Source organism: Strigops habroptila, chromosome 8 (assembly GCF_004027225.2).
Source record: "Strigops habroptila isolate Jane chromosome 8, bStrHab1.2.pri, whole genome shotgun sequence".
NCBI classification, from domain to species: Eukaryota; Metazoa; Chordata; class Aves; order Psittaciformes; family Psittacidae; genus Strigops; species Strigops habroptila.
The window spans coordinates 8,129,759-8,141,981 of NC_044284.2; the positions used below are offsets into that span (position 1 = coordinate 8,129,759).

The 12,223-nt window shown below is 50.1% G+C and overlaps 1 protein-coding gene across 4 annotated transcripts in view; it reads right to left on the bottom strand.

Annotated features, from left to right (window-relative positions):
- Positions 1-12,223, bottom strand: part of KLHL24 (kelch like family member 24) — an 82,838-nt gene that overhangs the window by 20,712 nt on the left and 49,903 nt on the right. The window contains exons 2-3 of one of the 4 annotated variants that reach the window (XM_030496351.1): positions 4,210-4,320; positions 2,667-2,809 (exon numbers count right to left, since the gene is read on the bottom strand). The gene's annotated coding sequence lies outside the window, so the exon portion shown is untranslated. Of the gene's footprint in view, positions 1-2,086; positions 2,230-2,618; positions 2,638-2,666; positions 2,810-4,209; positions 4,321-12,223 lie in introns of those variants that run through there. The other 3 variants (XM_030496354.1, XM_030496353.1, XM_030496352.1) reach the window with 3 other exon arrangements.

Genomic DNA, 12,223 nt, shown 5'->3' on the forward strand with positions numbered 1-12,223 from the left:
CCACTGGCACAACCCAGCACCAGCACAGCACGCTCATGGCACAGGGCACACCGCTGGCACGGCTGGGCCTGGCAGTGGGGCCTGCAGAGCAGTCACATCTATTACCTGCATGATGTTCATAACAGCACCCCCAACGTAACGCAGCTGAGCTTACTAAATAAAGGATATTTTCATTCTGAAGCGTGAGAACTGTAACTCAGGTTTAGCCTATTCCAGTAATTCTGGTTGTGATTTCAGATAACAAGACCTGCAGATGTGCTTCACCTCAGATGTCTGGTTACCACAAGAGTCAGAGAAAACAAACTCCCAGTTGTATCTACTGCAACACGCTGGCTAAACCACAACACGTGCTCTTGTTGTTTTCTTTTGAAGTGAGAGAGGGGAGGGGAAAAAAATCCCATAACCTTTCCCCCCACCAAACACAGCGTTTACTTCTCCTCCTTCTTTTGTTATGATACAAAAAAAAGACCATAAAGTTGTTTGTTTTAAAGGGCTTAAAAAAACATTAACAACAGAAATTGAGGATTTTAATGCCTTTCAGATGAAGTCTTTAAGAATACTGAATAACTAGTAAACAAGAAATCGAAGTGAACAAGGTGACTGACATGGTAAGCAGTTTGTAGCAGCTTTTAATTCTAATGTAAGACACTACTTCGACTAAAACAAACAAACTCTGACGGCCAAAATTCAATAGTAATCGAGTTAATGACACACAGAAGCAGCCCTTAAGTGCCCTCAAAAATCACACAGCAAAACCAGGAACTGATTCGGAAGTGAGACTCGTGATTATGATGTAAAACCAAACAAAAACATGCAGCAAAAAGGAACAGCTTTAAGCTGTGCACAAGTCTGTAGGCGATTTCTCTGCAAGTGGGAAGGTCATGCCCCCACAGGAGGGGAAAGAACACAGCTCTGCGTGCTGAGCTGTGCTGTGCTGCGGAGAGGGACAGAACTGCACTATCATTTTCACACGTACCCGGGAAAAGCAGAACACAGACCTCATTGCTCACACCCAGGGACAATGCCTTTGCCTAATGGAATGGGGTTCTGGACATGCAGCAATGTGGGAGCCTCCCCAAGGGCCCTATTCCTACAGCTTTATCCCAAAGCATTCCCAACTTGCTGCTGCCCCATTTTGCTATATAAGGGAACAACGCATCATCCAAACTAAATACAATCCCAAAGCACCCCCCGAGCCAACCCGGCGACCCCGAGCAGCTCCGGGGGGGTGTGCCGGTGCAGCGGGGCGGGCCGCCCGCCCGCTCTGTGACAACGCGGCAGCGCCGGGCGGGACGCGGGGAGTCACCGGCACCGAACACGGCAAACACACCGACAACACCGCGGGCACCGGCGAGGCCGGGCTTTAACCCGGTGCTGCAGCGGGCCAGCCTCACAGCCGCACCCGCGGGACAGACCCCGGAGCCGGTAGCGGGACAGGACGGGACCGGGACTCGAACCCGCGACAGAGAAACATCACCCCCTCCTCCCGAGCCACCCCCTCCCGGTTACAGACCGCGCATGCGCAGTGCCGCCACCACCTCCCGGCCCGGTACGGCCGCGCGCAGGCGCGCCCTCCAGCTCACCTTCACCCCGGGCCGCCCTAGCGACAGCCGCCCCGCCGCCCCGCCTCCCCGCGCCGCCCCGGCCAATCCGCGCCCGCGGGCCCGCAGCGCCGCCGCCGCCGCCGCCGCCGGGGGGGGACCGGAGGGGCTCGGGGCAGCGCCGCGTTACGAAACCGCCGCGGGACCGGGGGGGGGGACACCGGTAGCGGCACCCCCCGAGCCCCGCTCGCCCGCGGCCGGCCGGACTCGCCGCGCCCCGCTGTGCCCCGCTGCCCGCACGCAGTGAGGGGATACACGATAACACATCAGCCGACAGGTCCCAGGGCACCGGCGCTACCGACCGCCCTTCCCCACCGGGGCAGCGGTCTCCCCGCGCTGCCCGGCAGGGACGCGCCGGCCCCACCGCCGCGGGTAACGGTCCTTCCGGCCCCGCGTCCCGGCCCCGCAATAGTCGCGCCTCGGCGGAGCCCCGCGCCCCTCCCCGGGGTGCTCCTGCCCCGCCGCTGCCCGAGCCCCGCACTCACAGCCGGAAACGGGCCCCGCCGCCCGGGGGTCGGGTCGGGTCGGGTCGGTGGGTGAGCGGAGCGGTGCGATCCGGTGCGGTGCGCTCGGGCCTCGCCGCCGCCGCCGGTCGCGCTGCCAGCGCCGCTCAAAACAAAGGGGCCGGCGAGGCATGTGACCGCCGAGCCACCGCACATGATGTCACGGCGGCTCCGCGCGGCGCTGGGAGCTGTAGTCCCGCCCGGGGCGGCCCGGGAGGAACCGGGCACACACGGCGGGGACGCGGAGCCCGGCACCGCCGCGACACCCCGGCACCACCGTGCGCCCGGCAGAGCCTGGGGTGAGGAGGGGGCCGTGCGCTGCGGTGGCACCTCTCCCGGTGCTCCCCCCCCCACCCTTGGTGCCAGCGCTGGGGAGCCCAACCGAACCCCCCCCGCACAAGCCATTCCCCAAACTAAATAAAACACCGTGTCTCTGTGTAGTTTTTCAGTCTCTATGACCCAAATGGAAACTGTTGCACACAAAAACACCATTCACAAGAGCATCTTTGTCTACCTGAGCTACAGCTTCGCCTGGTTAGTATCGAATTCCCAACCGACAAACCTTCTGCCCGTTCCTGCTCCACAGTAGCACAAAGCGGGGCGCCCCCGTCCCTGCCAAGCGCAGGCAGCCAAGGTTAGTTCCGGGCCGGGGTGTGCAGGGTGCTGCTGTCGCGGCTGGAGGTCGCAGCGGTGGCAGCCGATCAACTGCGAATAGAAAAGCAGGACCCTGTTGTCATCGCGGTGCAATTTCAAGAGCAGGTCTGAGCCTGTCCTGGAGCTCAGATTCACTTCATACCCAAACTATTTGGACACCGGCCCATGCTCCAACACAGGCTGATGGAACATGCCTGGGAGTATGGAAATTTATTTTTGCTCTGCCCTTTAGCATAAGCAAACTTGCGAGTCCGTAATGTGGAGCAGCGTGGCAAGGGCAGGGACGTGCCTGCTTGAATTAAGTTCATTACTGGGTACTAAATGAGGCCTTGTGCAACGTTGTGGGGTTGATGTAGGCAGGTAACTGGCAGCGTTCTCCTTCCTAGAAGGATGACTCTCCCTCCTGCTCCTTACTGCTGAGGGAAAGGAGGAACCACCAATTCCTTATTAGCCGCCACCTACTTTGCTCTCCTAAACGTTAGATATCAATCCTGGGCATAACATATCTTCACCTTTTAGATGCACCATCCCTGGAGATACTCAAGGCCAAGCTGGATCTGGTTCTGAGCAACGTGATCTAGTTGAAGATGTCCCTGCTCATTCCAGGGGGTTGGACTAGATGAGCTTTGAAGGTCTCTTCCAACCCAAACTCTTCTACGTTCTGTTAACTACGTTCTACACAAACTTCTGGCCTCAGGATAGTCCTCCTTTTGCCTCCTTAGGCTCTTCCTTGGAAGCGTGCACAGCCTTGTGCTCTGTGCAGCAGCTGACAGATAGCGCTCCTTCACAGAAACTACCTGATGTAGTAGCATATCATAGAATCATAGAACCAATGAGGTTGGAAAAGACCTTCAAGATCATCAAGTCCAACCATTCCCCAGCACTGCCAAGGCCACCACTAAACTATGTCACTATGGGCCTTGTCTACACAGTTTGTGAACACTTCCAGAGATGCTCAGGACTCCGGGGTTGATTCTTTCTGGAGCAAACCAGTCTCAGATTTTCATATCTAAACCAGCTCTGCTTTTCCCTGGGGTCAGGTAAACTGCAGCTTTGCAAAACAGTCAGAATTAGCAATTAAAAGGCAAAGTTCCTGGAGATAGATAGACTGATAATGTCAACTGATTTTGGCATGTGAATTATTTTCACAAAGATCTTAAACAATTGGAACCTTCAACCATTTTCCTGCTGAGCTAAAACTCAGAACTTAACAGATTTAGTTAGAAGTGAGACCGTTCAGTCCATTTTTCATCCTCTGGCTGGGAAAGCAAAAAGGACCCCAAACAACATAAAGTACAAAGAGAAAACCAGCAGCAGACCCTTCACCTCATGTAGTACAGTGGTGCTGCAGTAACTGAATATAAAAATGATTAATAACCTGAAGTCTTGCTTGTTACAAAGACATTAAATCTAAAAAGTATATGACCTTGTGCTTAAAATCGATCTCTTACCTGATATAACCCCTTGTCTGCCCTGGTCCTTTCAGCCTGTAACTCTTGGGGTCAATATGACTATGTAACAGGGTTCACTTCGGAAAACATAAGGGATTAAAGGAAGGAGTCCTGGGAAGGGAGAAAATGAGAAGAGGGTCAAGATACCTCTGAACTGGCTTGAAGGAGCTACCTGAAGGGAGCATGTTTACTCCAATAAAAACTGCACATGGCAAAAATGCCTCCTGTGAAGAAGGCAAATGGCGCATTTAAAAGGAAAATACTAATTAGAAATGCTCATTGAGCAATCAATTGTTTCATAAGGTGCACATGTATGCGTGCAGTCACAGCCAGGCACTTCCAGTTCTGAAAGCCAACGTCACCGAGGATGTCTGAAATTAGGGATACTTGAGGAGCTACTGCATCCTCTTGGTGTTCATTCCTCTGCTGGCAGGGGGATTGGCTGTTCTTTCTCAAGCTGCACCAAGCATTTCTCTCAAAATAAGCAGTTGTGCGCTGCCCGAGAAGCTGAAGCCGATTATTAAAGATTACTCATTTCTATAAAGCTTCATTAATGCTTTTTTAACAATGTAAAGCACTTGTAAAGCATTTAGGCCAATGTCTTCTGAAGAGGTCAGTGGTTCTGGAGGGTTTGAAAGCATCTCCGGGGCACTGGAAAGGTTAAAACCTAAAATTAGCAGCCTGTGTGAAGACGTTGGCATGTACCCACCGGCGCTGGTGTGTGTGCTTCTGGTGGTGATGGATTTGAACCCCACGTCGGGTGCTTTTCAGCAGCGTTTCAGCAGTGCAGTGTGCACCTAAACGGGGCACTGCGTTCCTCCAGAGACACACATCAACTATTTTGGGAAGTCGTGTGCCAGTGTGCTCTGGAGAACTTTCCTCTGCAGTGGGCAGCGTTGTAACCCCTTACTGGGCTTTAATAAAACCTAAATGGGTTTCAAGTAGTTCATACACACAGGAAACAAAACCAAAGAAAGTCTGTGATTTGTTTTAGTAGCTATTACACCTATCCTAACCAGTCCAGGGAAGGGTTCAGAGCTGAAGGAAGAGCTGAAGGTGAGCTGCAGAACCAAGAGCAGGAAGCTGAAGTAGAATACAAAAGGAGAGGACAGTCTAAGCATCACGTCCCTCACCCTGATGGCTGATCAGAGACAGCAGCATTAAACAGTGGGCAACATTAAAAATGGGAACATGGGGGTCGTATTGCCAGATAAAAGAGAGAATTTAGACAGGTGAGTTAAGACAAGGATGAGTGGAAGCTCATGGCTGACAATAAGCAACGTAAGGAACATTGTGAAAAGCTGTGCAATGAATGGAGCAGAGATGGAACAAATCCTTCTCAGCACAAGGAGGGAGAACACATTGTGAAGCCACTCCAAAAAGTTTTAATGGACAGAAAGCTTCAAAAGGAAGAGGTGTTGTTGAGTGACAACACAGAATCATAGAGTCATAGAACGGTGTTGGTTGGAAGGGACCTTAAAGCTCATCTAGTTCCAATGCCCTGCCATGAGCAGGGACACCTTCCACTAGACCAGGTTGCTCCAAGCCTCGTCCAACCTGGCCTTCCTGGTGCAAGTACGCACAGAACATAATGACAGAAGCCATTCAGCGTGATTACAAACAATAGTCAGTACTGAACAAAAGGAGAGGTGAATTTTGTGAGGAAGAGCAGAAGAGTGAGTTGAGGAATTTGCTTTTTGAGTATGCCAGGAAAAAGTGCCAAGGTACAGTAAGCGAAAAGGAAGAGGTCTATGGAAATAGCATTCAAAAGAAGAGGCTGGGTTTAGACGAGGATGAAAGTACAGCAAAGCCTCTTCATGTGATAAAAGACCTCTCAAAGAAATACAGAACACACATCAAAACTTGCTAAAACCCATCCCTTGATTTTGAACAGACTTTCACCATCATCCTGCCAAAAGCCCTGTGGGTCACCTTGACTTCAGCTGGTCTGCTGGAATAATCAGCAGGTACAAACATTTAGAGTTGAAGGCACTTTTCCAGGCCCGGTCCCTTCCAGCCTCTCCTCTTCCCATCACCTGTTTGAAATGGGAACCACACCAGGAAATCTCATCTGCAACATAGATTGCTGCGCTGGCGCTTGCATAGCAAAGGGACCTGGCAAACCAGTACTCCCTCTTCCATTTCCACTGCCTCCTGGCCGGACTGTGTAGATCCTCTTTTCTCTGGCCCCTTACACTGCATGTCCTAGCCCTTTGCTCAGGCCAGCAGTGGGCGCCTGTCTGCAGCAGCGAGGCAGCAGCAGGATGAGTGCAGCCCCTGCCATGGGCAATGAAACAGGGCATCCTCTGTAGCTGAACACCACACTAATCCTGCATGCCCAGTTCCAGGCTGGGTGCTGTGCCACCACCTGCATGCTCCCTGCTCACTCCTGCTCCGCTCAGGAGATGCTGGGATAACGTTGGGCACTTCACTGATGCACAAAAGCCACCTGGCAAACACCAACAACCTGTTTGCTAATTCAGCCCTGCAATTAGCATTGCAGATCCCCCTGTACATCACAGTCCTCGCTTGGCCAGCCCATGTTCCCAGCCCATGCAAATCCCCTCTCTTCCCGCTCATCCCAGTAGCCATTCATCACTGTTAGCTCCTTAAAACAAGGCCCATGCCAATAGTGCTCCTGTGCAGAAAGTGTGTGTTCAATTTTTCCACCCAGTATCTCCCATCTCCCAGGCCTGGGAGACGACTATGGGAGTGTAACTGCAGAGCTGAGAGGAATGAACATTGCATCACTGCTGCTATAAACACTGGACTATTTCTTTTTTCTCAGCACTTGCAGTATCGAGACACCATGAAAACAATGCCTAAACAAGAGACATAGAGACAGAGCCTGCTGGTGTTTGTCTGTTTCTATCCCTGGCAGTGTTCAAGGCCAGGTTGGACACAGGGGCTTGGAGCAACCTGCTCTAGTGGAAGGTGTCCCTGCCCATGGCAGGGGGTTGGAACTGGATGAGCTTAAAGGTTCCTTCCAACCCAAACATTCTATGGTTCTATGGTTTTGTAATTCTCTTCAGAGAGAAATAAGAAGTAAAGAAATAAAAGTTGCTTGAGCTCTTGGCCACAGAGGCAGACTTGAAGGGAGTTGTTCTTGCAGAATAGCAGACAGACCACACACGCAATCAGCAACCGAGCAAAAGAGTGAGGCAGGTACCTGTAAAAACAGTTCCCTGAACCTACGTGGTGTTATCACCATGTTCCCACCCAGCCCTGTAACCTCAAGCCCAACCACAGCCCCACCACTGCTCGCATTAAGTGTTCTCTCACAACAGCGTCTCTTCACACATCCCTACACCACAGGCCTTCCCTCAGTGCCACGCTGCTGCAGAGCTCCCTCCTGCAGAGCTCAGCTCTGCCCTTCAGCCACACGTAATAGCTCTTTCCTCAGTTTGCCAATGCCAGGACCAATTAATAGGCAGGAGCGTTGCACCTCTTCATCTCCGAGACCTTCAGGCGTTTCACAAGTTAAATCCTTTCTCCAACCCAAGTGACCATCTCCCAGTGCAGCAGAAAACAAGGCAGGTTTCAAATAAACGTTATTTTGAACCAGCATGTACATGTCACGCTCCCAGTTTTGGGAATCTCAAGACTTGCAAAGAGCTCACTGCAGTGACCTCCACACTTGCAGATCCGTGCCACCAGCTACTTCTGGTGCAGTACACACCCCTATGGCAATAGGCTGAGGAATGGTTGCCCAGAGAAGCTGTGGCTGCCCCATCCCTGGCAGTGTTCAAGGCCAGGTTGGACACAGGGGCTTGGAGCAACCTGCTCTAGTGGAAGGTGTCCCTGCCCGTGGCAGGGGGTTGGAACTGGATGAGCTTTAAGGTCTCTTCCAACCCAAACCAGTCTGTGGCTCTGTGACTAGTATCCTTGCTAGCCCTAACAGTGACTGTGGGACAGCAAGCTTCCAGCTGCAGGAATGCCATCCTGCATGCCGAGGAGGTCCTCACACTGGTCTGCTGCCTTTGGAGTGATGCTTGGCCAAATCTCTAGATGACTTTTACCATTATGATTGTGGCTACCCCTTCACTTTGGTCATCAGCAAAGCTTCATTGGGTAAAGTTAATCCAGGAGGAGTTAGGTCACCAGGAGTTCCATGGTTTCTTCCTCCTCTGCTGCTTGAACCAGGTATGTTGAATGTCACAGCACCAGCACCCTAAGATACATGCAGCTGTTTCTCCATTACCAGCACTGTGGTGCAAAGCAATTACTCTCCAAAGCAGGACCTGGCTTACAAGGGATGGAGCAATCATGGGATGCCATAAGGGCCATTGGCAAAAAAGCTCCCTACTATCCAGAAATCATCATTGGGCCTCACCAGCCCGGCATTCCCAGCCTGAATGCTGCTGCCTTGTCCAAAATGGGTGGCTGCCTTGGGCATGGAGGGTCAGGGAGGGAAGTGGAGGCAGCTGCTGTGCCAATACAGCTGCTCTGGAGCAGCTCCTGAAACTCCATCCAATCCCAACAACCCGGACACTCCGTCCTTTGTAAACAGCTTTTGAGCACCTGCTCTCAGGTCTAAAATGGGAATGTTTCTGGGCCTGAAATACCCCCATGGAAAACAGTTGCAAGCTTCTCTAAAGAAAGGTCTCAGCTCTATCGAAATGCTAAACCAGACTAAAGCAACTTCAGATCACCGGTCCTGGACAGAGGTATATGAAGCCAGGAAAGAAAATGGTAGCCAAAGTAATCCCAGGAAAGACACACTTAATGGAGGTTTGCAGGTTCCAGTGCAGTAGCTAAATCATCACATTGTTTTGCCATGAAAACATTGTGAAATCTGCAGTTTACTCTTTGATCTTCAGCCTTCCCTACAGCATCATAAGCAGTATCATTAGACAGAAATGACTGTAAAACTAGTACTGGTTAGTTGGTGAGCTTCTGATAATAAATGTATAGTTTTGTCCTGTCACGGCTGGCTAATAGACTTCCCTGGCATCCAACAGTATGGTACCAAACCCTGAAGAAAAAATGGAAGATGTAAAACATTACATATGGTATGACAGGCTTTCTTGGCCTTTTTTACTAACATTTTTATGTATAGGAAACAATACTTTGTATTTTTAAAAGGGGAGGAGAACTGAAAGGAGGAATAGGTTGTTACTGTAGGCAGGAAGCAATAAAAAGGCAAATACAGCTCTCATTTCTTTAGATTTTTGCTATATTTATATTATTCATATTTTTCCCCTTAAAATTATGTATACCTAATAATGCCCATCTCTTTTTCTAACACATAAATAATACTAACAAGAGTATGACATTCTGAAGCTCCTCTGTCCAGCGAAGGTATCATGGAAATTGCACCAGAATATTAAAATTCCCCTTTTCTCTTTTTAGTGGGAAAATTAATATCAATTGGCAGAAAAAAATAAAGCACATTTCTAAAGATCAAAGTCTGAAATCAGAAGTGACAAACTCTTAAAAGTTACCTGCTTTCTCAAGTCTTAGGATGACTTTGGTCCCCTCTTTCTCCAGTGTCACACTCCAAGGTTCCACACATGGTCAGATGCACCTCTTACTGGTTACACTGGGTAACACTTAAGGCAGCCGTGCGGCTGGGCTCCACCTCCTGGCGCTGGTACCAGCCAGCACACGTATCTGTCACCCTTTCCAAACTCAAAGCGTTGTGGCGTTCCCGAGCTCCTGGCCTGACCTGGTGCAGCTGTCCCAATGCCCTACATTCCAGACAGCTTCCCTGACTGATTGCACAGCCCCGGACCTGACAGCTACCAAGGAGCTTTCACAGCACCTCCTGCCAGCACCAAGCTCTGCCTCAGCCACGCTTTAGTCTCTCGGGGTATGTCAGTAGCATGAGTGAGCCTCTCCCTGCATGCTCCTCTCCTTGGGAAACCATGCCATGGCACGGCCAGGGCTGGCTCCCCACACTCCGGATCCGGGCTGCCTTCTGGCAAGTGAAGCTACAGTGGATGTGAATGACTTTTAGCGCGTCCATCTGAGGAGCTTTTGGCCACCCTTGGGCACTGACCATGCGCAGGGTGGTCAGTGGGAGACTGCAGGGACACCAGCATGGGTGCTTCCCAGGAGCCTGGGGGGAGCAGAGCCTGGGGCACGGATCCTTACAGAGTGTGGGGCTGCCTGGCCTACATCCCATGGGAGAAGGAAGGCTCCGTCTCCAAAATTAGAATAAGCTTTTCTGGCCACAGCTGCTAGGAACCTGCTATATCCATAGACAGAAAGCTATGGCCGTGTTAGGCTAAGATTCCTCTGAGCAGCTTAAAAACCAGGTAACGAAGGCACAGGCTCCTAACAGCAGAACACCTTCAGGTTTGGTACACAGGCAGTTAAAGCATATTCAGATAATTTCCCTTCCTCATGAGGAAATACTACAACTTTTTCATCACTTCCTCTTTTTCTGTTTTAAATCATTGCACTTCAAGCAACACCTTTATTTGCATAAGGCTATTAACAACTCGCCGACACCGTTTCCAACTTTAGGTCATTCATGATTCAGTTACATAAAATGCAATGACAATTTTTACTACTGGCAATAATCAGCAAAGTGTACAATTCTGCAGCATAATCTCTGCTCAGATTAGTATTTTCCCACCTGCTCAGCTACTTTGCAAACAATCTGTCCCATTTCATTCCTCCACGGGCTGCAGGTAGCTGGAAGCTGTGAATTTGGGCTTATTCACATTCCCAGCTCACACCATACAGAGTTAACATTGAAGACCCTTCCTATATAACTAATGTCCAATGGGCTAAAGACCAGTTTCACATAAGTTTAGATTTCTTGCAAAAGAGACAATTAAGACACTCTGCTGAAAAACTGCAGAAGCTCTGTTTTTTAACTGCATTTTAAAACTTGCTGAGACTTCAGCTGCTGTAACTGTGAGGTGAAACCAGCTGAGCGCTGTAATCTATTTTCTTAAGCTAAGGTTCATCAGACATCCGCCATTCTTGTCACCATCAAACTGAGTTATGTATTTATTTATTGAAAACATACACATTTATACTTCTAGCCAGTTTGCTTCTTTCCCCCAGGTCAAGCAAGGCTGAGCTTTCAGAGTCGGCTGCCAGGGAGCTGACTGGTTCTGTGCTCTCAGAAAGGGATACACAAGAATTAATTCCACAAATTTGGGGTTTCCAGTGAAAAATACATGTTCCAAGAGCAGCAATATTTGCCAATGGAGTCTTTGGGTTTTGTATAATTAGATAAGCTGGTAAATGACCCCACGTCGGCCAGCAGCAGGAACTATCTTGTACGGTCAAAAGAAATGACTGATGCTGTGCATGCACCACACAAATGTTAGCTCCCTCTTGTGCAGTGTCCTGCTCTCTTCCCCTGTTACAATAAAATCTCATTTGGCTTCAGCCTGTTTAGATTGGGCTTCACTTGAACATCTTCTTTTGATGTGGGTCCATGAGGGTTTCTAGTCTGAGATACTTAGTCCTGCAGAGAAGGAAACAAAGGAACTAGGAAACTGAGTGGTGTGGATACAGAGCACACGGATCATCACACTGGCTTTTCCTCTTCTGGCCTTCCCAAGTAATAGGTTGAGAGTCTTTACAACCCAAGAAGGAAATCTGTGTGGCTAACTAGCAAAAGCCCATCACAAGGAGCATAAGGAGCACACTGATCCTGGGGCCAGCATTTCTAAGCTTTAGGCAGCCCAAAAAGCAAAGCAAAATTCGGTCACAGATCTGAGCGTCACTCGGAGTGTGAACTCATCTGTCAGGTATGTGCACAGAACTGGCTGGGATCAACAAGCCTTCATGAAAAATAAAAGTCAGCATTGCCTTAGATTTATTAAGATCTGAGACTAGATTTATTTCCCATGGTTTGGTGTCACTCTGTCAGCATTTCACAGGGCCACTACCCATATCCTATGAATAGACTCAAGAACTTTAGTTTCAGTCCAACCAGTGTCCCTACCACCCATTAACATCAAGCACGCACTAAAGCACAGAACTCCACCTAATTCACTATGAAGGGCAGTTTCCTCCCTTTGCCAGCTCTTGCCAAGCGAAACAGCTC